General features: G+C 34.8%; 1 protein-coding gene across 3 annotated transcripts in view; it reads right to left on the reverse strand.

The window, feature by feature from the left end:
* The window catches only part of USP47 (ubiquitin specific peptidase 47), a 111418-nt gene that overhangs the window by 73984 nt on the left and 10423 nt on the right, over nucleotides 1-27011 (reverse strand). The window lies entirely within an intron of this gene.

Here is a 27011-nt window from a genome sequence, read left to right on the forward strand (position 1 = left end):
ATCTACTCTCTTAGCAACTTTCAAACACACAGTGCAGTAATGCTACTGTAGTCACCACACTGCACAAGACATCCCCAGCACTTACTTATCTTACAACTGGGAGTCTGTGCATTTGGACCACCTTCACCTATTTCCTCTACCCTCTTCCTCTGACAACCACCCATTTGTTTCCATGAGCTCTTTTTTTTAGATTCCACATGTAAGTGAGATCAGACAGTATTTGTCTTCCTCTTCCTAAGTCACATAATATTTAGAGTCCATTAAAGGAATTTTGTGGGGAAACCTAGAAATCTCTGATTTAGGTGGTTTATAAATTTGGATTTTTTCACATGATAAATAATCTTCAAGTAAGGCTGCTTAACACTACTACCTACAGCTATTTTCTTTCAATGTAAATCTTTTCCTTATTATGAGACAAGCTTATTTTTCCAATTAAGGAAATATAGAAATATGCAAAAGGAAAAAAAGATGAAGAGATAATCTCCTGAAAAATCTCGGTTTTACATCATTTCACATTTTTCTGTACAAATCTTGTTTTCCCTCACCTTAATTAATAAAAAGACCAATGTATTATTTCAAAGGGTGGTTTTTATTACTCACAGTAACTTGTACGCTATTCTTTATCAATAAAAAAATTTACATTTGCTTTTATAATAGAAATACATTATAATAGCAGTACATAATTTTTTTTTTTTTTAAAGATTTTATTTATTTGACAGAGAGAGACACAGCGAGAGAGGGAATGCAAGCAGGGGGAGTGGGAGAGGGAGAAGCAGGCTTCACGCGGAGCAGGAAGCCTGATGCGGGGCTCGATCCCAGGACCCTGGGATCATGACCTGAACCGAAGGCAGATGCTTAACGACTGAGCCACCCAGGCGCCCCACAGTACATAATTTTTAACAAGCAACTCTAAAATAACCCCTATAGCAACTGTTAACAATTTGATACACATCCTATCAGATCCCTCTCCATTCTATGCAAATATTATGGAGATTGTTAATTATTAACCAAATAAGATCATTCTGTACACCAACATTTGAATTCTGCTCCGAAAGTGTTTTTAGTAAATGAAATGTTTAGTTTTTAGTTTCTACATAGTCCTCCACTACAAAGGAAACCATAATTTATTTAAGCAATTGGCTATTAATGGGCATTTAGACACCTTCACATTTCCACTACAGCTTTGCTTATCTGTACAATTTTTTCCCTAAAGATAATTTTCCAAAGAAAGAATTATTAGATCAAAAGTTATATACTTGTTTTTAGGATTTTTAATACATGGTGTCAAAAGGCTATCTCTTCCACAAATAAAAACTGAACTACAACTATCTGTCAACTACTAGGTGCTCAGAAAATAGCAGTAAACAAAGCCTTGCCCTCAAGGAGCTGCCATTTTACAGTGGGAACTCAACCATAAACAAATCTAAGCCATCAGGTATCCACCAACCTCAGAGTCTTTGCATTTCTGTCCATTCTACCTGGAATGTTCTTCCCCTGGATGTCCTTACGTCCTTTGCTCAAATATCATTGTGGTGGCTTCAAAGTATGTCCACAGATTCTTTGACATGCCTCCCAGCAAGAACAGGAGTCTAATTCCAGTCCCTTAATTATGGGTCAGCCTTAGTGACTTCCTGTGATATACAACATGACTTTCAAGACCAGGGTAGAAAGGGCAATACAGTTTCTTCCTGGCTCTCTCTCAGATGCTTGCCCTTGGAACACAGCCACTATGCTGTGTGAGAGCCAAGCAGCCACACAGAAAGGTCATGTGTAGATGTTCTAGCCACAGCCCAAATGAGATCCCAGCTGGCAACCAGCATGAACCATCATACATGTGAGGAAATATTCAGATGATTCCAGTCCCCAGCCTTTCAGCTGCCCAGGTGATGCCTAGCTAAGCAGAAATGAGCTGTCCCAGCCCAGCCTTTCCTAAATTGCATATCCATGAACAAAAGTCACTAAGTTTGGGGGCAGGCTGTTATAGAGCAAAAGATAATCAGAACAGTCAATTTCTCAATCTGGTCTTTTTCTCATCATCCTTTTAAAATTACAATCCTCTTGATAGTTTACATCTCCCTTCCTTGCTTCAGGTTTCCCCACAGTACTTTTGGCCACTTGATATATTTGTTTATATTTTACTTGTTTATTGTCTATCTCCAAGAAACTTCTACTATGAGCCAAGATGAAGTAACAGACTGGATTTACCCTCCCCATCTTAAACAACTAAAAAACTACATAAAATATATGAAAAAAATAACTTTCGATAGTATTAAACAACAAGCAATGTAGGACAGTGATCACTGTGAAGGCGAAACAAACATGATGAGCTACCTTCCAGACTACAGTGCAGGGAGGGAGAATCCAGGTAGAGTCCAGCAATTTCCTGAGTTGAAGAGATGAGGTGGGAGTTTGAGGGGGCCCATTCAGCTAAAATTTACAGAGCAGAATACTGAAGGAAGAAAAGCTGTGCAAACAGTAAGCTCCAGAGGTCTGTAGCAGGGCCTTCCTTGAGTATTTGGCTGAGCACTCATCAGCAAGTAGGAGCCATAGGAAAGAACCCTCACAGCTCGTTTCAGTGCCAACCAGCCAGAATGAAAAAACTGTAATACACAAGGCATCAGATAAGAGTACTCAAGGAGTATTGTCTCAGTAGTCGGACCAAATTTGACTTAGTCTAAAGGCTACTCTGACCCAGTCTTACAAAGCTGAAAGGCAAGCCTCAAAAAGATCAAACTGTTCACAAGTAAATTAAGTGCATTCAAGAACAAAGCTCAAGAACACTTATGGGAATAAAAAATACCCAGCACCCATCAAGGTGTAATTCACAATGTCTGATATCCAATCAAACATAAACAGGCATGTAAAAAAGCAGGAAACTATGATCCATAATAATAAGAAAAATCAATCAATGAAAACCAACCCAGAAATGATACAGATGATAGAACTGGTAGACAAGGATATAAAAAGTTTATAACTATATTCTGTATTTCAAGATGGCAGATAAGGGGGACGCCTGGCTGGCTCAGTCAGTAGAGCAAGTGACTCTTGATCTCAGGGTCATGAGTTCAAGCCCCACATTGGGTGTACAGATTATTTAAAATAAATCTTTAAAAAAAAAAAAGGTAGATGAGTATGTTAAGAAAAAAGATGGAAGCTATTAAAAAGAGCCAACTCAAATTCCTGAAAAGTACAAAATCTGAGATGAACTATATAATGGATAGGATTAACAGATTAGGTACACTGAATAAAAAATTAATAAACTTGAAGACAACAATAGAAACTATAAAAAATGAGACCCAGATTTCATCTTTTTTATGGTTTCATAATATTCCTGTATACACACACACACGCACGCACGCACACACACACCCCACATCTTCCTTATCCATTCATCTATTGATGGGCACTTATGTTGCTTCCATACCTTGGCTAATGTAAATAATGCTGCAATAAACATAGGGATGCACATATCTTTTCGAATTAGTGTCTTGTTTTCTTTGGGTAAATAAAGAAGATATTGCATCATTTGAGACAACATGCATAAATCTAGAGAGCATTATGCTAAGTGAAATAAGTCAAACTAAGAAAGACAAAGTGGAATCTTAAAAAATAAACAAGCAAAAAGCAGAATCAGACCTAAAAATACAGAGAACAAACTGATGGTTGACAGAGGGGAGGGAGGGGGGGAGAGTAGGCAAAATGGATAAGGGGAGTGGAAGATACAGGCTTCCAGTTATGGAATGAGTAAATCACAGGAATACAAAGCACAGCATAAGGAATACAGTCAATGATATTGTAACAGCAATGCATGGGGACAGATGGTAGCTACACTTCTGGTGATACAGCATAATGCATCAACTTGTCAAAATCACTATGTTGTACACCTGGAACTAAAGTAACACTGTGTGTCAACTACACTTAAAAAAAAAAGAGAGAGAGAGAGAAAGAGAAACACAAAGGGGAAAAAATCACACACACACACACACACGTGTGGAACAGAAACCATAAAGGCCAGAAGGAAGTTGCACAATATTTTTCAGGTGTTTATAGAAAATAATGGTTAACCCAGAATCTTAAAATGAAAAAAAAAAATGTCCTTCAGGAATGACCCAGAAATGGCTTCAGTAATCAATCAGAATTCAAGACACTCTTAAAAGGAAAACTAAAAGAATTTGTCTCCAGTAAAACTATTCTAAAGGAATGGATAAAGGAATTTCTCTAAACAAAAAGGAAATGATCAAAGAAAGAACCTTAGAACATCAGGTAGGAAGAAAGGAGATAGTATGCAAAATAAGGCTAACTACAATACACTTTCCTTCTCCTCTTGAGTTTTTATTAAATGTTTGAAAGTTGACATAAAAATGAAAAAACTGCTTGATATGCTTACAGATGTGTAGAAGAAATATCTGACACCATTATATTATAAACAAGGAAAGGTAAAGGGACATAAAGGAGTAAGGATTCTGCATTTCAACTGAACTGATAAAATAATGACACCAGTAGACTGTGATAAGTTGGAATATATAAAGTAATAACCAGAGGAATCACTAAAAAAGCTCATGAATGATACAATCAAAATCACTATAGATAAATCAAAATGGAATTTTAAAAAATGTTCAAACAATGCATAGGAATCTAAGTAAAAGACAACAGGAAAAAAAAAGAAAAGACAACAGAAAAACGAAACCCAGAGAACAAACAGAAAACACAAAATAAAATGGGTGACTTAAGCTCTAACATATTAATCATTACATTAAATATAAATTATCTAGGGGCACCTGGGTGGCTCAGTTGTTGGGCGTCTGCCTATGGCTTGGGTTGTGGTCCCAGAGTCCTGGGATTGAGCCCCGCATCGGGGTCCCTGCTCCGCAGGAAGCCTGCTTCCCCCTCTCCCACTCCCCCTGCTTGTGTTCCTGCTCTCGCTATCTCTCTGTCAAATAAATAAATAAAATCTCTAAAAATAAATAAATAAATAAATAAATATTATCTAAATACATCAACTAAAAGATAGATATTGGCAGAGTGGATTAAAAAACATGACCCAACAATATGCTATCTCTAAAAACTCACTATCCCTACACACACATATATATACACATATATGTAATACATATTATGTCAAATATATGATATATAAAATATTTTTAAATACTTATATATGATATAAATTTCATATAAAATACTTTAGATGAAAGTGAAAGAATAGAAACCACATACCATACAATCATTAATCGAAAGCAGGAGTTAATTTTAAAAGTTAGTATCAGATAAAGTAGACTTCAGAACAAAGAAAATTATCAGAGACAGAAAAAAACATTACATAATTATGATAAAAGGGTCTGTGCACCAAGAAGACATAGCAATCCTAAATGTGTATGAACTAAACAACAGAGCAGCAAAATGTGTGAAGCCAAAACTGGTAAAACTGAAAGAAGAATTAAGTAAATCTACAATTATAGTTAGGAGACTTCAACACCTCTCTCTTAACAATTGCTAGAACTACACAGAAAATCAGCAAAGACATAGAAAAAAATAATACCATCAACAAGATCTAATCAACATTTATAAACTATTCCAACTAACAAGGACAGAATATACTTTCTCTTCAGATGTACATGGGATACATACCAAGACAGACCACATTCTGGACCATAAAACAAACTTAAATGTAAAAGAACTGAAATCCTATAGAGTGTGTTCTCTGCTCACAATGGGATTAACAGAAAATCTGAATATAAATAGAGAAATAGAATGTCTTCTTAAATTAGAAGATTCAACATACTAAAAATTTCAATTCTCCCCAAACAGATAAACAGTTTCAAAACAAGTCCTATCAAAATGCCAGTAAGAGTTTTTGAAGAGGGCGCCTGGGTGGCTCAGTTGGTTGAGCGACTGCCTTCGGCTCGGGTCATGATCCTGGAGTCCCGGGATCGAGTCCCGCATCGGGCTCCCTGCTCAGCAGGGGGTCTGCTTCTCCCCCTGACCCTCCCCACTCTCATGCTCTCTCTATCTCATTCTCTCTCTCAAATAAATAAATAAAATCTTTCAAAAAAAAAAAAAAAAAAAAAGAGTTTTTGAAGATACAGACAGGATTATTCTAAAATTTACGTGGAAAGGCAAAGAAACTAAAATAGCCAAAAGAATAAAGTGGGAGAAATCAGTCTACCCAATTTCAATACTCATTATATAACTATAGTACTATAGATCAATAGAACACAATAGAGATCGATACAAATATGCCCAACTGATTTCTGATTAGATACAAAAACGACTCAATGGAGGAAAGATAGTCTTTTTAATTAGCTTTTTTTTTTTTTTTAAAGATTTTATTTATTTTTTAGAGAGCGAGCGAGAGAGAAACAGCATGAGAGGGGAGAGGGTCAGAGGGAGAAGCAGGCTCCCCGCTGAGCCAGGAGCCCGATGTGGGACTCGATCCCAGGACCCTGGGATCATGACCTGAGCCGAAGGCAGATGCTTAACCACCTGAGCCACCCAGGCACCCGGAAAGATAGTCTTTTTAATAAATGGTACTGGAACAACTGGACATCCATATGCAAAAAATAATAATAACAATCCTCAACCTGTCTCTTACCTTATACAAAAATTAACTGAGTATGGATCATAAACTTAAATGAAAAATATAAAACTATAAAACTTTTAGGGGGAAAAAAAAAACGAGAAAATCTTCCAGAGCTAAGGCTAGGCAGAGTTCTCAGATGACATCAAAAGCGTGATCTATAAAAGGAAAATTTGACAAATTAAATTTCATCAAAATTGAAAAAGTCTATTTTACAAAGACCCTGTAAGGATGAAAAGACAAGTTACAGACTGGGAAGAAATATTTCAAACAACATAATGGACAAAGAACTAGTGTCTAGACTATAAAGGACGCTGAGCACCTAACAACAAAAAAAAATCTAATTGGAACCTAAGCAAAAATCATGAGACATTTCAACAAAGGGCATAAGCAGATGACAAGTAAGCACGTGAAAAGATGGTCAATATCACTAGCCATTAGGGAAATGCAAATTAAAATAATGAGGTATTACCACACACTTACCAGAATGGCTAAAATTAAAAATAGTCACTAGGATGCAGAAAAACTGGATCTTGCATACTTTTCCTGGTGGGAATATAAAATTGTATAGCTACTCTAGAAAAGTTTGGTAATTTCTTAAAAACTAATGATGGAACTACTATACAACCAGCAATTGCCCTCCTCAACAATTATCACAGAGAAATGAAGAATTACATTCGAACAAAAACCTATACATCAGTTTTTACAGCAGTTTTATTCATCATAGCCCAAAACTGCGAACAATCCAGAAGTCCTTTAACAGCTACATGGCTAAACAAACTGTGGTACATCCATACCATGGATATTACTAAACAATTAAAAGGAATAAACTATCGATACATGCAACAATCTGGATGAAACTCCTGAGAAAATATTAAGTCTAAAAAGCCAAGTCCAAAGGTTTGTATATAGTAAGATTTCATTTATACAACATTTTTTAAATGACCAAGTACAAAATGGAGACCAAATTACAGACTGCACAAGATTAAAGAAAGGTTGGCAGTGGGAAAGAAGTGGGTGAGGTTATAAAAGGGCAACATGAGAGATCCTTATGAAGATGAAAATGTTCTGTATCTTGGCTGTATCAATGTCAATGTCTTAGTTGTGATATTGTACTATAGTTTTATAAGATGCTACTAATGGGGGAAATGGGGTAAAGAGAACAGTTATCTCAATTATCTATAATTGAGTCTACAATTATCTCAAAATTAAAGTTTAATTTAAAAAATAATTAAGTCTTACTTATTAGTAGTAGTATACCACTACTCTCTCTTCTAGAAACTAAGAGAGAATTGCCTCTCTCTTCTAGAGACTAAGAGAGAATTGCCTATTTTAAACCTTCAAGCTCAATGGAGGTGGAATGTGCAGTGGGTACTCCGGAGAATGTGTAGCCACAAGTTGGCCTTCATGCTGATTTGCAGTTCCAATTCACACTGCCTGGGTGGTACGAAAAACCCCAAGCCACGAATTACATTGAAAATGGTTCTAGAATAGTAGTATTCCCAAATACATAACAGAAACAATCACATTTCTTTTTTCTGGAGAACCGACCTGGTTCCCAAAGCTCAAATAATTTCATAAAAATTATTTTCATAATTCTAAAAAAAGAACAGCTCAAAATTGTTTTTTTAAAAAATCACTAATTACATGAGGAAAAATGCACCATGAGTGAGAGTCAGCAAAGAATAAACTACAGCAGATGACACACATAAAAGTTTCAATACTGAAACTATCACATTATATAAGATTATGTTTAATATGCTTCAAGAAATAAAAGAGAGCTTTGAAATTGTAAGTAAATGTTAGCAATTAGCAGGCTTTTAAAAGTACTGAACAAGATTCCTAGAAAAGAATATAATAGAAATTAAACACAAAGTCTAACAGTGTATTTAAAATATTTGAAAAAAGAATTAATGAACTCTACAATAGAACTAAAATTTCCAAAACTTTTATTGACATAGAGATGTAAAACACTAGGGCATTAAGAGACATGAAGGATATAGTAAGAAGATCTAATATACATTCAGGAGAAAAGAGAATGTAAGTAGAGGAAATATTTAATTAGATAATGGCTAAGAACTTACAAGAACTGATCACCAAATCAGACTGAAGAAACCCAACAAATGTCAAGCAAAATAAATAAAATAGTTTAAATGCAGCCAGAAAAATGGCAGATTACCTTAAAATAAACAATAATTAGACTGACAGCTGATTTCTCAACAGAAGAAATGGAAACCAGAACTTAAGCATACCTTTACTGTTCTGGAGGAGAAAAACAAAGACAGAACTGTTAGTCCAGAATGCTATATATAGCAAAAGTGTCTGTCAGGAATGCAAAAGCAGAGATTTTTGTGACCAGTAGATCCTTGTTAAAGAAACTTTAAAAAAGGTATTCTCTTCTTTCTTCACTAGTTGCTTTGCCAAAGTAATCAATGTTTTTTTCTCACCCAAGAATCTTTTCTAAGGGCTAAAATCCCAGTGAACATCTGACTGCAACCACATTAGAGACTCCCAGTGAGAATCACTCACTTGAGGCAGGTCAATTCAAAGACGCTTGGATCCTCATCATCACAAAAGGCTATAAAAGCCTGAGGCATCATATACTTTTAGAATTTTATTGAAAGACATGAAGAAAGACAGGATGTTTCCTCTCTTTCTATTTATAATACGGAGAATTACATTTCACAGTAACCTCTCAAAAAAAAAAAATGTAAACAACTACCGTAGTGCCATAATCTAATGTGGCACCATAATCATGTTCATCATGAAAACAATTTTCTGGAAAAACCACCACAAACTCAATAAATATACAATGCTAAACAGTTAGCTCATATATTGCCAGCAAATCACAGGCATGGAGAGACTTTGCTTATCTAATATGGGATACAGACTATTCATGGATTTTAGCTTTAAAAAACCTGCCATTTTCGCTCTCCTAAGCAAGCCTTGAGTCTTATCCTCACTCCCACCTCCTATACTGGATCTGGTTCCCTCCTGGGCAGTACAATTTTTACTCAATGTTTACACTTTGGTCCCAGAGTTATTTTCTCTTTAACAAAGGAGTGAAATATAAAAAGAAATGAATACCTACCAAAATTAACTCAAAATGGATCAAAGAACCAAATGTAAGAACTAAATCTATAAAACTCTTATAAGAAAACAACAGAAAAGCTTCATAACTTTGGAGTTGGCAATGATTTGTTGGCTATGATACCAAAAGCAGAGACAACAACAAAAATAGATAAACTGGACTTTATCAAAATTTAACTTTTGTGTATCAAAGGACAACAGAGCGAAAAGTCAATGCATGGAATAGTAGAAAATATATGCAAATCAACATATCTGAAAACATAATAAAATGGATAAATTCCCTGAAATGAAGAAAACCTCAATAGTCCTAAGCCATTAAACACATTGAATCAGTAGTTAAGACTCTCTTAGTAACAACAAAAAAATTCCAGACCTGGATATTTCCCAAATACTCAAAGATAATTCAACTTTTACAGAAAATGTTCATAGTTACAGAAGATGAGGGATGCTCCCTAAATCATAAGAGGCTAGTATGACAGTAAACTTTAAAAAGACTAATATAAGAAAGAAAAATTATAAACCATATCACTCATGAAAACTACAAGAAGTCTGAAACAAAGTTTTAGGAAATTAAATCCAGCAACATATTAAAGCTTAATATATCATAACTACAGTCCTTTAACATTGGAAATATCAAATTACAGAATGCCACACAGTAAAAGATTGAGAGAAAATCACGTAAATACATACAATACAGAAAAGCCATTTGAAAAAAATTAACCATCTTTCATGGACATCTTTTCACGATAATGCATAACAAGAGAGAAGGAGAATCTTCTTGATAAAGTGCATCTACAAAATTTTACAGCAAACATATTTAATTATGAAATGCTGAAAGCTTTCACTTTAGGAGGAAAACAAGGTTGCACACTGGTCACTACTTCTGATCAACATTGTACTGGAGGGACAGTACAATTAAGCAAGAAAATGAAAAACAACCTAAATGGATTAGAAAGAAAGAATATGGTCATTATACACCTAGAAAACCCAAAGAATTTACATATAAATTATTACTAACAATAATAGCTTATGAAAGTTTCTGTCATTAAAAAAACAATATGTCAGCAATAAATTTAAAATCCAATAAAAATATCATTTACAATAGCATCTTAAAATACAAAGTCCTCAGACATAGAGGTAACCAAAACTTTTAAAGATTTTTATGGAAAAAATATAAAATCTCTTTGTAAGAAATTAATAAGATCTGACTAAATGGTAAGATTAATGAAACATGTATCATGTTTATCAATTGGAAGACTCAATATTGTAAAGAATTCAACTTTCCCTAAACTGATCTATAGGTTCAATGTAATTCCAATCAAAATTCCAACTCTGTGTGTGTGTGTTTACTGGAGGTGTAGGGGTGACTAAGTCTGAAATCTATATGAATGTGCAAAGTTACAAGAATAGCCAAGACACTCCTGTACAACAAGGTTGGGGTACTTGTCCAGCCAGATACTAAAAATTAAAAATTACTAAGAAACTATAGGAATGAGGATAGTGGTATTGGTGCAGCATGTTATCTCTGAAACAGAGCCATATACATGTATGTATGTATATATGTATGTATGTGTGTGTGTGTGTGTGTGTATAAACTTGACTAAAGAAAGAATAACCTTTTCAGTCAATGATCTTGGGATACATAGGTATACACAGAAAAAGGAACCCACAGAAATCTGATGCATACCTCATATCATACATTTAAAAAATAATTGCAGGTGAATTAAAAGCCCAAATAAGAAAGCCAAAACTATAAATCCTTTATTTACTTATTTGGGGGGGGCACGGGGGGGGGAGGAGGATGAGGGAGAAAGAGAGAATCCCAAGCAGGCTCCATGTCCAACGTGGAGCCCGACAGGGGACTCAATCTCACGATCCTGAGATCATGACCTGAGCTGAAATCAAGAGTCGGATGCTTAACCGACTAAGCCAGTCAGGCACCCCACGATACATCCTTTAAAAGGTAATATTATTTTTAAAAACTTAGGATAGGAAAGAAAATTTTTAAGTATATAAAAAGCACAAAAAGAACAAGACTGATTAAGATCAATTATGGACTTAATGATTTTAAAAAATTAAAAGGGCGAAAAAATAAACAACCACTTGGGAAAGGACATTTATAACAAATATAACAAGAACTGGTATCCCAGGATAATAATAAATTCCACAAATCAATACGGAAAGACAATCCAATAGAAAAATGGCCAAAGACACAAACAGGAGATTCTCAGAAAAGAATTAGCTCACAAAGAAATTTTTTCAATGCAGAATATTATTAGTAAGTAAAAGAAACTATGAACTAAGAACTCTCCCTCACTGTTAGTGGGGATGTAAACTGATATAACCTTTGGGAAAACAGTTTTGACATTACTTATAAATCTGAAAATATGTTTATCCTACAATCCATCAATCTCATCACTAGGAGCATCTATCTATCTATCTATCTATCTGGCCCACCACCAGCCACCCAGCCATCACCTATCTCCTAAAAAAACTCTTGCCCCAAGTAACAGGAGCTATGTGCAGAAATGTTTATAGTACCATTTCTCACAATAGCACAAAACTGTAAACATCCTAAATGTCCTTCAATGATAAACTGTAGTATATTCATAGAACAGAAGACTATGTAACAGTGAAAATGAATGAACTGCTATTATGTATATCAACATAGATGTTCTCAAAAACATAAAGTGAAAGAACCTCACAGGAAAATATATGCCACAGACTAACAGCCACAAAATCATTCTAATTCACATTAAGCTCAAAAATATACAAAGTAGTCATTTTATTGTTTACTGACATAGCATGTGGTGAAACAAAAAGAAAAACATGGTTATCAAAAATTTAGAATGGCGGTAGAGGCAGGGACCCAACCGAGGACGAAGTCATACAGGATTTCCATGGTACCGGTAATGTTTTATATCCTGAAAAAGATGCCCGGGTATTTTATTATTATTCTTTACACTGTACTTAATATATTCGTTTTTTGTATCCTATTCTTCATAATAAAATGAAATCAAAATGGGAACAAAACACAGATGACTAAGTTTAAATTAATTTACCATGAACAATGAACATCTTATTTTATTTTTTTAACATTTAGAGGGGGGATGGGTGGGGGACGGGGTAACTGGGTGATGGGCATTAGAGAGGGCACATGATGTGATGAGCACTGGGTGTTATATGCAATTGATGAATTACCGAACTCTACATCTGTAACTAATGATGTTCTATATGTTGGCTAACTGAATCTAAATTAAAAAATAAAATATTTTATTTATTTTGAGAGAGCACACACCTGCAAGTGGGGGGGGGGCAGAGGGAGATAGGGGAAGATAGGCAGAGGGAGATAAGAGAGAGAATCTTTTTTTTTTTAAATTTTATTTATTTATTTGAGACAGAGAGAATGAGAGAGACAGAGAGCACATGAGAGGGGGGAGGGTCAGAGGGAGAAGCAGGCTCCCTGCCGAGCAGGGAGCCCGATGCGGGACTCGATCCAGGGACTCCAGGATCATGACCTGAGCCGAAGGCAGTCGCTTAACCAACTGAGCCACCCAGGCGCCCAAGAGAGAGAATCTTAAGCAGGCTCCATGCTCGATCTCACGACCCTAAGATCATGACCTGAGCCAAAAACAAGAGTCAGACACTTAACAAACTGATCCACCCAGGCACCCCACATCTTACTTATTTTGGATAGTAGGACTGATAAATCAACAAATATGAAAGGCACAAAATATCTTGACCTTAGAAAAGCACATCTAACAAAGTCACCCATAACACCAATATGCATAAAATGACAAAATATGCCTTAACAATTATAACTCTTAATTGAACCACAACTAAAAAATTATGCCAAAAGATTATCTTTGGTCCTGTTGTATTCAATATTTTAAATAATTACCTAGACAAAGCCATGAAAAAAAAATGATCAAATTTAAAGAAAAATCTAAGGAATAGTTAATACAATAAAAAGTATCAATTTCAAACCTATCTCAATAGCTATGGCCAAAACAAAAATTTTAAATAGAAATAAAACCCATTATTTTCATTCAAAAAATAAACTAGACGTAGGTGATAATCCACCAATTCTACCTTTAAGAATTTATCCAAGGGTAGAGTCAATGAATGTACCGATGTGAATATAAAAGGATCCTCAGCAAAACATTACTATAAATATAAGAAAAACCTACCAAAAGCTGTCTAGCCAAAAAAGAAAATATAAGAAAATTATAATAAACATATGCAATGGGATACCATGCAGTCTTTAAAAATAACATTATATGAGATATGCAGAAAAGGGAAAATAACCAACAGATATTGCTAAGAAACAATGCTAGCCTTAAAACATGAAATATAATAGCATTTTTTAAGAGTCTATATTGGGAGGGAGAAGGAAGGAAAAATTTCAGAATAAAAGAATCGTATCAAACTATTAACAGTATTGTCTCTGAGGGGTAGAGCTAGAGGTGTTTTTTCCTTTTATGTTTTTTGGGGTTTCCAAATTGTTAGCACTGCACATGTACTTGTTTTTACAATTTATATGTAAATCATAAGAAATAAGCTTGGCAAATTTAGTCAACTTATATATTAAGTAAAATTTTTAAAGTGTTAGCCTACTCCTACCCTCTCAAACAAAAGAGACAAAACATTTACCCCCTCAATCAAAAATGCACAATAAGAAAACAAAAGCAATTTGCCTAGGCAAAATTACACATGGAAAAGATATCTAGGGAGATTTCAAGAACTACACTCAGTGTGTACAACAAACAGAATGATGTGTCTACAGAAAACAAACAAATAATAAAAACTAGCACAATCAAGATCAGGTACCATTAACAGACAATATGCAGACTGTCCACGATGTGAGGGTACTACACAGGAAAACAGTTAAAGGAACTAAAGATATCTAAAATACAGAAGACTTATGATAATAAACTACTACTAAGATTCTTCTACTTCAAGTAATATATCTGGAAAATTGAGGCCACAAGGAAGGGTGGAAGCCTCTTAAAAGGAAATTAAAAAGAAAATAGTATTCATTTAGACAGTGGTTTAAAAAAATGAATGTCACTTATAGTCTTAAAGCCACACATAACATTCTACACATTAAAATATCTAATACTTCTGTTTCTGGGACAAGAGGGAGTAGATACACTTCTTATTCCACCTGCTAAATACAACTAAAAGCATTATGTATTAAAGATAAGAAAACACTGAAAGGTGAAGATGAAGCCGACTGGCTAGGGACCTCAGGACCCAAAGAATGAAGGACATGGTGGTTAATTCCCTGGATTTCTTTTTGCCTAATACATCCTGGTCTGAGTAGCCACAGACTGAAAATGCCCCAAGACAAGACTGCCTTTCTCTAGCTGAACGATCAAAAAAGGGATAGTCTCACAAAACAGGAAATTTTTAGACACTAATCACACTATAGCCAAACATTACAGGGGGAGAAAAAAAATAAATAACTTGCTCTGCCTCCACTCCCATCATCAAAGTTCAAGAGATTTCCACTCTCGGGGCGCCTGGGTGGCTCAGTCGTTAAGCATCTGCCTTCAGCTCAGGTCATGATCCCAGGGTCCTGGGATCGAGCCCCGCATGGGGCTCCCTGTTCAGCGGGAAGCCTGCTTCTCCCTCTCCCACTCCCCCTGCGTGTGTTCCCTCTCTCTCTGTCTCTCTCTCTGTCAAATAAATAAATAAAATCTTTAAAAAAAAAAAAAAAAAGAGATTTCCACTCTCATCTAGCTAAAACAAGGCACTCCCTTCCCTCCCACACTCTTCCACCAGAGCGACATTACAGAAGACCAAGTGGGCAGTGGGACTTTCATCACAGCCCAGTGGTAAGAAGTACCTCCTCACTTCGCTATCAGTGGAAGCCTCATGGCAGGAATAACAAAGTGCCTCTCCCTGTCCCAGCCAAGCAGGTATCTACAGAAGTTTAAGGGGAATCTGAACTTCATCCCCACCCAGGAGTAACAAGGCACGACTCCCACCCCAGGCTGTTAAAGAAAGGCTGGAGGAGGAACCTGGACTTCTACCCCTCCCCCAGTAATGAAGGAGTACCCCCTTTCTCCTGTTGGCATGGTGTCAGACAAGATCTGTTAAAACAGACGTGTAAGTAAGATTCAGAGTTTCGTAATACACTATCCCAAATGTCCAGGATAAATTGAAGTCACATGTTATACCAAGAACCAGGAAAATTTCAACTTGAATGAGAAAAGAGAATCAACAGATGCCAACACAAAGATGACACAAATGTTGGAAATGTCTGACAAGGATTTTAAAGCAGCTGTCATAAAAATGTTCAACAATTATAAATACACATAAACAAATGAAAAAACAGAAAGTCTCAGCAAAGAAATAGCAGACAAAATAACCAAAATTAAAACTCACTAAGTGGGCTCAATAGCAGAATGAAGATGACGAGGGAAAGGATCAGTGACCCTGAAGATAAGAACAACAGAAATCTTTATCTGAACAATAAAGAAAAAAAAGACCAAAAAAAAAAAAATCATTCTCAACATCCATAGGACCATAAAAAAAGACCTAACTAACATTCCTGTCAACCAAGTCCTGGAGGGAAAGGGGAAAGGGGGGTGGACATGAAAAACTAATTGAAGAAATAATGGCTGAAAACTCCCCAAATTTGGCAAGAGGCATAAGCCTACATATTCAGGAAGCTGAATGAATCCCAAACAGATTAAATCCAAAGCAATTCAGGCCAAGACATATCATCAAGACAAATCCTTGAAAACTAAAGACAAAGAGAAAGCTTTTGAAAATAGAAACACCTTATCTATAAGGGCAAAAAACAATTCAAATGTAGCAGATTTCTCATCAAACATCACAAAAGTAGGTGTTTTCCACAATATTTTCCAAGAGCTGAAAGAAAAGAATTGTCAGCCTAGAATTCTATAGTCAGTGAAAATATACTTCAGGAATGAAGGGGAAATAAAGACATTTTCAGATGAAGGAAAACTAAAACATTTGTTGTCAGTGGACCTACCCTAGAAGAATGGCTAAAGTTCTCTAAACAGAAATGATAATAATGGAAAGAAACCATTTTGTATTAAAAATGATATATTCTATGATAATGTATAAATGCTATTTTATATAAATATAGCACTGCTCAATTAACACACTGCAAAACTCTATACTATAAAATAATTTAGAGTTGACTCAACGTGATGTTTGGGTTATTTCCACAAAAAGCTAGACATCATGAATTTTTTTTTTTTTTTAAAGATTTTATTTATTTATTTGACAGAGAGAGATAGCGAGAGCAGGAACACAAGCAGGGGGAGTGGGAGAGCGAGAAGCAGGCTTCCTGCCGAGCAGGGAGCCCGATGTGGGACTCGATCCCAGGACCCTGGGATCATGACCTGAGCCGAAGGCAGACGCTTAACGACTGAGCCACCCAGGCGCCCCTAGACATCATGAATTTTTAGTCAAGTCTACAACTATGCTGCAAACTACAATTTAACTTACATCATTTCAGCCTACAGCATTCCAAATATATGACCTGCTGTGAGTGCTAGAACTGTCCACTGATCTGGCAATTTCTCTTCTAGGTATATAACCAAAAGAACTGAAAGCAGGGATTCATAGATAGCTGCACACCCATGCTTACAGGAGCATTATTCACAACAGCCAAAAGATGGAAGCAAAGATTTACACAGGCATAGATATATTAAATGATTAAATATAAGGGAACATAAGGGTGTTATGTATGTTTGTGTGTGTGTATAGTGTGTGTGTGTGTCTATATATACACATATATATAATGGTGTATTATTCAGCCTTAAAAAGGATGGCAGTACTGACACAAACTACAACATGGATGAACTTTGAGGAAATGATACTAAATGAAATAAGCCTGTCACAAAAAAACAAATACTGTAGGATTCCACTTATATGAGGTACCTAGAGTAGTCAAATTCAGACAGAATGGTAGTTGCCAGAGGTTGAGGGGGGGGGGGTGGGGGGGTAGGAGAATAGGGAGTTATTGTTAATGGGTACAGTTTTGCAAGATGAAAAGATTTCTGTGGATGGATGATGGTGAGTAGCACAACAATGCAAATGTACTTAATGCTAACAAACTGTATACTTAAAACTGGTTAAGTAAATTTTATGTGTATTTTACCAAAATTTAAAAAGTTTTTAAATTAAATACAGAATTTATGACCCTAAATCTGTGGAAGTAGCAAAACTGTCTGCAAACTGGGCTTCCAATGCTGCTACATTACAAACACACAATACCTAAGAACATATTATGGATATATGTAAATATATGTATAAGCATGGAATACATTTCTGTGTTCTCCGGTAATTCAAAAAATATAAAATCTGCCTAGTAAGGGCTTTCATATGATTTGAGTGTATATATGCATATATAGAGAGAAATGATATAGAAATAAATGCAAATTTCACATTTATATTTGTGAGTGTGCATATTTTCTAGCTCCTTTCACTGAAAAGACCTAGAAGCAACGATATCCCTGTAACAATAAACACATCTAGTCCCCAGATCATGATTTCTAAATACCATTCTCTACCAAAAGGACTCAGAGGTCTTTGTACAAATGACTGATCTTAGTGTTAGGACTGGAAAAGTACAATAGCTTGGAATATCCTGCACTGCCAGAAAGTAAGGTAGTACTCCAAGAATGGTGAGATGTGTCAAAAGGACACAGGAGCCAGCTGAAAGGGTTCTCACTGGCCAAGCCTGGAGTAATTTGAACATCAAAATAAATAGATTATTTATTCAACTTAAAAGTTAACATTAAAAGATTACTGTATCAAGTAGGAAGTAATCAAATGACTAAAAATATATACATAGGTAAGCTGAAAATATTTCCTATTTCCTGAATAATATTAAAATACTGATTGGGCAGTAAGCCATTCGAGAATGGCTATAATTGACCTAGTACTCCTTAAGAAGCCCTTAGAACAAAATTTATTTTTAGAATCTAAATCTCACTTTGTTCACTTAAAAACTAAAATGTTAACTACAGAAGTTAACTGCCAAGAAGCTCAGTTCCCAAATATAAAAATTTTAATAATTTTAAAAAACCTAATCATAAACTTTTTATTCAGTGTATTTTCAGTATTTAATTTAGGAATGAGTATATAAATAGAAAAGAATTAAGGGTAAAGACATTATCAAATTTGGTGTGAAGCAAGTTATAATTTTTTAGCCATTTTTTCAATTTTTAACTTCTCAAGAATTAAATCATTTCCTGTTTCCATTTTAACGTGGGTGAAAACTGAAGTTAAAGTAAATCATTCAAATCTATCACATTTCCCATTCCTCTTGCTATTTAGCATTCCTAAACAGTTAAGCTGTTCTAACAAAACATCTCTATGAATCATTATAATCAGAAAATGATACACACTCCATTTACTAACAAAAATACAAGACTTTCATGGATCAAATTATCCTCAACTCCATTCCCACCAGTATCCCTCTACAACTACCCCCAAATGGTTCTGTCTTCTTAGCCCCACCTTTTCACCAGTGTGAAATTATACTCTAGGCTCAAATTTCTCAAAAGAAATCTCTTTCATATCTAGGATTTGTTTCAGTTTTTTTAAAAAAAGAATTTTGCTCCTCTTGTTAATATACTCAAAGAAAACAAATATGTCCACAGATTAGAGGAGATTGGTCAGGAATATATAAATACTTCAGAAAATCATAAAGATTCAATATGAACATGAATAAAGACCAACAAGGATATAGGAACAAACACAAGCAGATTCATAGGAAAGATTCTACTTAGCTAAAAATGGAAATGTCCAATTTATAATCTTTACTACTGAAAATTAAGCACAAAAGAGGAAAGTCTAAGTCTTTAGGGAATTTGCTAAACAAAATATATTCAGGAAATTAAATTCAGGAAAATAATTTCATAATACATAGCTTGTGCTGTTGGAAGCATAAAGTATGGCCTTAAAACTTTTAAATAAATCTCTAAAAATTGATATTGAAAGTTTTAAACTTTTCCAAACTGACTTTAAATTTTGAAAATTTTTTAGTGCAAGGGCTTTTACTATTTACTAAAGGAAGATTGATGATAATCACTCTCTACTTTAACCTGCTTTTTAAATTCAAATCTTCATATAGGAATTTTCTAAAAGACAATTTTGTGCCTATTATAAAAGCTCAGTTCAAAGCATAAAAAATTGTAACTACATTCTACATTACTATTTTAGTTAAATACAAATTCTGTGATAAACTAATCTGCATTATTAACAGGTGCTTATTCAGTTTATCAGGATATGCATTTTCTGAATTTAAACTAATACTGAGTAAGATATAACATCAATTGTTGTCAATTTATGACATTTGTTTCCAAATCATATAGCACACTCAAGCAATAAAGTATGACTTACAGTATGTACTGTAATATTACAGTGTGCCCCTCCAATAACTGTATTCTATTTTCTTTTAAAACACTCATAAAACAAGCTCCCAGAACCCATATATTATAATCAGAAAACCAAATATATGAAACTCTGAATTCTATATAACCTATTTTTACTTGTAACAATTACATCAAGTACTCATTCAATTAGTAGAAAATTAATAACAAAGTTTCAGAACTTTAAAAAAAGTTAAAATCTAACTATGAGCAATATATTTTACTTGACAGTTAAGAAACCATCAATCAGGTAACTTATCACACATGACATAGAACTCTAATCTTTAAAGCTGGATGGACGTTTAGACATCCATCAAGCTCCTTATTTTACAGATGAATGAAAAGAAATTCTGGGACCTGAAGTGACGCCTTGAGGTCACATATGAATATAGATTTCCTAAGAAATACAGGCTTTCTGATGACTTTATAATGTTATAAAATGTTATGTTATAAAATATATTTGTGGCAAAAAAGTTATAATGACATTATTTTTCCCCTTACTTCTACCCTAATACTCTTCCCACTTCTGCCTTATTCCTTTTAATAGTTGTTCTACTACTGGTAATGGGTAACCCACTAATAATATACTGTGGGTATCCATCTAAACTTAGAAACTAAACAAACTACTCTCAGGAGAGGCAATGATAAGCCCTTTACTATTCCTGTTATCTTTATTTTTGATTACAGCTAAGTCTTCTTCTGTGAGTAGGCTGTTGTTGACAAGCAGTGACTCAGCTTGTGATCCAACTGACTTATTTACAGGTCTTGAATGTTCTACTGCATTATTACTAAACCAAAGAAGCTTGTTTATTATATTATCTATCTGTTACCATGCGCTTATTTAGAAGCATGGATAACAATTTTAATGTAAAAATATTACGTTCTTATAATACTCTCATCATGAAATTGTACAATTGCAAAAAATGTATAGGTTACTTAAAACCTATTAGGAGACTGTTTATTTCCTATTGGAGTGGCCTGTAGTGCAAAGAGCAATGTACTGCACAGGGCAAAAGATCAAGGCTAGAACCCTCCGGTCAAGGTGGCTACTTTTCTTATAGCTGTATAATCCTATGCAAGTCATTTAGTTTTCAACATCCACAAAGAGTTTTTCCAAAGATCAAAAGAAAGTATCTTGAAAATACCCTACAAGTTATAATGATATCACACAGAAGGTATTATTATAGAACTACAAGTTACTATCCTTATATTTAAAAAATATAATCCCTTACTATAATAGAATTTATATTATAATTTATGATATTTAAAATTGCAAAAGGGGGGCGCCTGGGTAGCTCAGTCGCTGGGCATCTGCCTTCGGCTCAGGGCGTGATCCCAAGGTCCTGGGATCAAGCCCCATGTCAGGCTCCCTGCTCAGTGGGAGGCCTGCTTCTCCTTCTCCCACTCCCCCTGCTTGTGTTCCCTCTCTCGCTGTGTCTCTCAAATAAATAAAATCTTTTAAAAAATAAAATAATAAAATAAAAATAATAAATTATTTTTAAAAATTGCAAAATGTTATTTTTTGGAGATAATATGAATTTCATCAGACAGGAAAAACCTACGGCCTTCTCACAAAGGTTAAAAACCTACTACTGTGAAAGTAGTAAAAACACCCACTACTTTAAAAGTTCCTGTAGGCCTATAATTTATAGACAAATCTTATTCCTTATCTGGTCCAAGTCCCTCACTTGAAGGAAGATAAAAAAGAAAGACTCAGAAGGGTTAAGTGACTGCGGCGAAGTCAAACCACTGAATTTTCTGATTCCCAAACCATTTCTTTTCACCAGACCAGGGACATGTGACCTGGGTTCTCAAATACCACCACCATTTAACACAATTACCAGTTTTCCCTATGTAAATCATAAACTCCTTGGGAACAGGTACTCTTTTGCCTTCTCTCTCTCCTATCAGTACCTGGCAAATGTAATATTGCATAAAGTATGTTTTCTGGTTCAGGCTTAATAAAAATCCTCAAGCACATGAGAAGATGCTCTACATCAACAGTCATTAAAGAAATGCATATTAAAATCACAAAAATCACTATACACTTACTAGAATGGCTAAAAAAAAAAAAAAGCAAAAACTACAAAAAAAACTGACATTGCCAAGTACCAACAAGGAGGATGCAGAGCAACTAAGATGCTCATACATTGCTGATCAGAATGCAAAACAGTACAACAATTTCAGAAAAGTTCAGCAGTTTCTTACAAAGTTAAACATGCACTAACCGCCCAAAAAACAAGTATGCAAATACTTGTAGCAGCTTTATTCAGAATCATCAAATACTGAAAACAAATGTCCATTAGCTGGTGAATGGAGAAACAACTGTTGCACTCAGCACTAAGAAGGAAGACTACTGAGACATGAAACAATATGGATGAATCTCATAGTTTTATACTAGAGGAAAGAAGTCAGACTCAAAATGCTACATTCTATATGAATTCTATTTACATGACATTCTAGAAAGGCAAAATATGAGGAAAGAAAACAGATCAGTGGTTGCAGAGCCCTGAGTGTGTGGGTGATAGCGGGAGGCGGGAGCGGTGGGGAGTTGTCTACAAGGGGCCTGAGAACACTCTTACCATAATGGAGATATTCTGCATCTTGGTGGTTATACAACTGTACTAAGTTTGTCAAAATTCACAAAGCTGTATACCATAAAAGGGCAAATTTTACTATCTAAATTATACCTCAGTAAACCTGACTTTTAAAAATAAGGTTTCAGGGGCACCTGGGTGGCTCAGTCGTTAAGCGTCTGCCTTCGGCTCAGGTCATGATCCCAGGGTCCTGGGATCGAGCCCTACATCCGGCTCCCTGCTCCGCGGGAAGCCTGCTTCTCCCTCTCCCACTCCCCCTGCTTATGTTCCCTCTCTCACTGTCTCTCTCTCTCTGTCAAATAAATAAATAAATAAAATCTAAAAAAAATAAATAAAAATAAGGTTTCATTCAAGCTCTTCCACGAGCTGAGACCTTGAGTAAGTTATTGAGCTTTTATGGCCTTTATGTTTTTCTGATCTAAAACTAAAGGGGGGGAAAAATGAAGGGACTATAATACCTGACTACTACATCCCTTCCAGTATTAAATCCTATTACTGAATTGTAGAAACATTTTGTGTCTGTTTCCTTCTGTGTCTATACTGTGTCTGTATGTGTGCTATGTTAATGGTAAATAATGTAATGGCAAATAAATATCACAAGGCATGTGATATAAAACATCAAAATTAAGGCAATAATATTTCTCAAATGCCATTTAATAAGAGACTTCATTATTAGGTATCTAATTTTTCACCAATTCCCTTCCATTATCACAAAGTACTATAAATAAACATAATGTAATAAATTATACAACTTGGTATAAACTTAAAATTAAAGGCAATAAAATTAAAACACCTAAGCACATAAAATGGTAGACATTTTATATCAATAAAATGGAATAAATGTATATAAACTCATAGTTTATTTATATGTAGTAAAACAATACCTATCTTTTAGGAGACGAGTCCCACAAAAATTCTACTTTTTAATGCAACCTAGAACTGGGGCTCCTTTGTGGCTAAATATTAAAGTCCCCTTAATTTTATTTGGAACATTACAGATTTCCTCAGGAAGATTTCATTAATCCCCCAATTAAAAACATTCCTTGTGGTGTTCTCAGTTGTGCGGCTACCACCATAGAGGCACCATGAGAGTCATCATTCTCCAGTACCAGTGCCACCTCTGGCCTGCTGAGCTTCAGCCAACAGGAAAGGAGGGGGTAAACACTGGAGTTCTCTATACTAGGGCCCTTACAATCCTAATGCCTGTAAACAAATCAGTGGTAAAACACTTAGGAAGCAACCAACTACAAAAGTCACTCACAAGAATGTCCTTATGTGAAGAAACCACACCATTATAAGCCTTGTACTGTCAGTGAAAATCAGAAGTACTAAACTTCCCACTTGCAAATTTCCCTTCTAGCGTCAAGTCTAAGAAATTGCTCAGGACTTCAAAACAGATCTACACTCCCCAGGAGTGCAGCTCCTGGCACTTTTCTGGACGCAAATGAGGCCTACCTACTTAGCATATTTGAAGACACCTACTTGTGTGTTATCCATATAAAAATGTAACAATTATGCCAAAAGAGATTTTGTCAGCACAACTCATATGTGGGAAATGCACTTAAGATGTATTATGATGGGAAACATTCCATTCTTAAAAAACAAAAAAGTACCTAATTAAATGATTGCAAATGAAAAAAAAAAAACGAAACCGGTGAGAGAATAAGGTATTTGTAAGTTCCTCCTTTCCCATTTTCATTTGTGTGTAGATTTTTAATATTAATGCAGGGACATAAAACATTCATGGCAAGTAAAAAAATGTTTCAGTGAAAAAGTTTCAGGAATTAAACTTTATAAATATTAAACACAAACTTGTTAACTTTTTCTGGGAAAAACTTTTTCAAGCCCCCTAATGCCTACACAATAAAAAAATCTAAACTCCTTATAGGTATACAGAGCCTTCAGCACTTTTAAGACACAACCTTCCAGAACCATCTTCTCCTACTCAACCCCAGACAACCCATGCATCTATACTAAACTTCTGTCATTTCCTAAAATGCATTACAAACTTTTGTGTTTTAAATGCTATTCCTTCTGACTAAATTAATTGGACTAGCATCTAGAACTAGAACTAGGTCAGATTCCTTATTTATCTTTGAATCTCAGATTCCTAGCAGCTACTAACTCAATGTTTAACTGAATGAATTAATTCTACTGCATCAGAAACTATAGAAACCTACACTAAGAAAAAAGATGTTTATGATTAAATAAAAATAGCTAAGTATGACTTGAAACAGGAAAATATCATCTGTATAGCGAAACTACAATGCTTTGGTTATACCAGAAACTTTCACTTAAGTCATAAATGAGGTCCATGGTCTTCCTAAAGCTAAACCTATACTCTTAGCAAAGGTATTAGATTCATAATATACAGAAAAGTTTAAATTCCAGACTTTTTCTTAATTATGTTACTTAACAGCCCTTAATTTTTCTCTACTGGAAAGCCACTATATTTATTGAATATAAGCATGTTGTGCTTGTTAGGCTAATATTTAAAAGACTCTGCAAGTCTTATGTCAGTCAACTAACTACACAGCATCAAATCTAGAGCACAATGTACAACTGACAGGGACAGAGTCTCTTCCATCCATGTCAATTGGTTCTACTCTAGAGTTATAGAAAATCAGAATTATCACATACATAAAGTTCTTTCAGAAACAAACTATTCTTAACATGGATCTTGCTTTAAAATAGCATTTCACACTGAATCTTACAAAGCAGTAATTTGTTAATCTCATAAGGTATTTTGAAAAATATCTATACATAACGAACCAATTTTTCTCAGAACCTCATTAGACTCAAAAATGTATTTTTAACATTTGTACTCTTACATGTTCTAGTTCTCAATTAAAGCAGTAAGAATAACAGTATGTTTATATGAGCAATATTTGAGGATATAAAAGAATCTGTCAAATCCCACAATCATTTAGGATTTATGCAAACACATAGATATGTAGCTGACAAGTCATAATCAGAACTGCAACTGTAATGACTAGCATATTTAATAACTAAATATGCCTTCATTTTCATTTAATCGATAAATATTTATTGGACAACAATGCATAGCACATTGCGCTGGTCCCTAGAAAGAATATAGGATGAAAGTAATAACAAAGGGGTATGCTAACACTTATAGAGTGCTTATTATGTACAAGACACCTTATATGTATTAACTCACTTCATGTTCCCAACAACCCTAGGACATAGTTACTAGTATCCTCATTTAACTAAGGTACCAGAAAGTTAAGTAACTTGCCCAAGGTCACAAAGCTACTATTTGAACCCAGGCACTCTGGCTGTCATGTCCTGACTTTGAAGATTTTCTAATCTCATAAAGGTATTAAGGTAACTTATAATAAGGGGGTATAATTTTTCAAATGTCAAAAGATACAGTGCAATGGGTTTCAGGGTTAGGGAAATGTAATCAGGTTGAAACAGGAGAATCAGAAATGGTTTCTTGTGGGAAGTTAAGAGGAGCTAGATTTTGCTGGTTGGATAATATTTTAAGAGCATGTTTTTAAAAAACATCAAAATTCAAAAAAAAAAAAAACCACACATCAAAATTCAAGACCTATATCTCAGTAATTTTTACAAGAACAGTAATCTCTCAACAGTGAGTTGTAGCAACAGTTTTATATAAATAAAAATGTTCATATCCATGGCTACTTTATACATGCATGGTTCAGTTTAGTTCTATTAAACAAAAGAATAATTATTGCTCCCATGCCTAGTGACAAAGTAAACGTAAGTATATAAGGCAGAGAGGAGACCTCTGTTTACTTAAACTACACTTACAGCCACCCCTTCTTCCACTATACCAATAGCAAATCATGCTCAGGAGAAATGTGTGCTCTTTAAGAATCTTAATTACATCAGTTTTGCCAATCATTTGCCATCACTGCCAATCACAATCATTTTGCCCCAAAGACTTTGTACAATGGAGAATGTTTGTACAAAAGTAGATTTTAAGCCAACAGTACCTGGACAGAACACTTTAAAATCTGTGTAATAAACCTCATAGAAAATATGCCTCTGCATATCAGGACACCTAAACATGTTGCCTGAACTGAAGAAGATCCTTAAAAACAAATGAATCAGGGCGCCTGGGTGGCTCAGATGGTTAAGCGTCTGCCTTCGGCTCAGGTCATGATCTCAGGGTCCTGGGATCGAGTCCTGCATCGGGCTCCCTGCTCCTTGGGAGCCTGCTTCTCCCTCTGCCTCTCTCTCTCTGTCTCTAATGAATAAATAAATAAAGTCTTTAAAAAAAAAAAAAAAAACGAAAAAAAAAACAAACAAATGAATCAATTTTAAAAGTAGTTATCTTCT

The sequence above is a fragment of the Neomonachus schauinslandi genome, chromosome 11 (assembly GCF_002201575.2).
Source record: "Neomonachus schauinslandi chromosome 11, ASM220157v2, whole genome shotgun sequence".
Classification (NCBI taxonomy): Eukaryota; Metazoa; Chordata; class Mammalia; order Carnivora; family Phocidae; genus Neomonachus; species Neomonachus schauinslandi.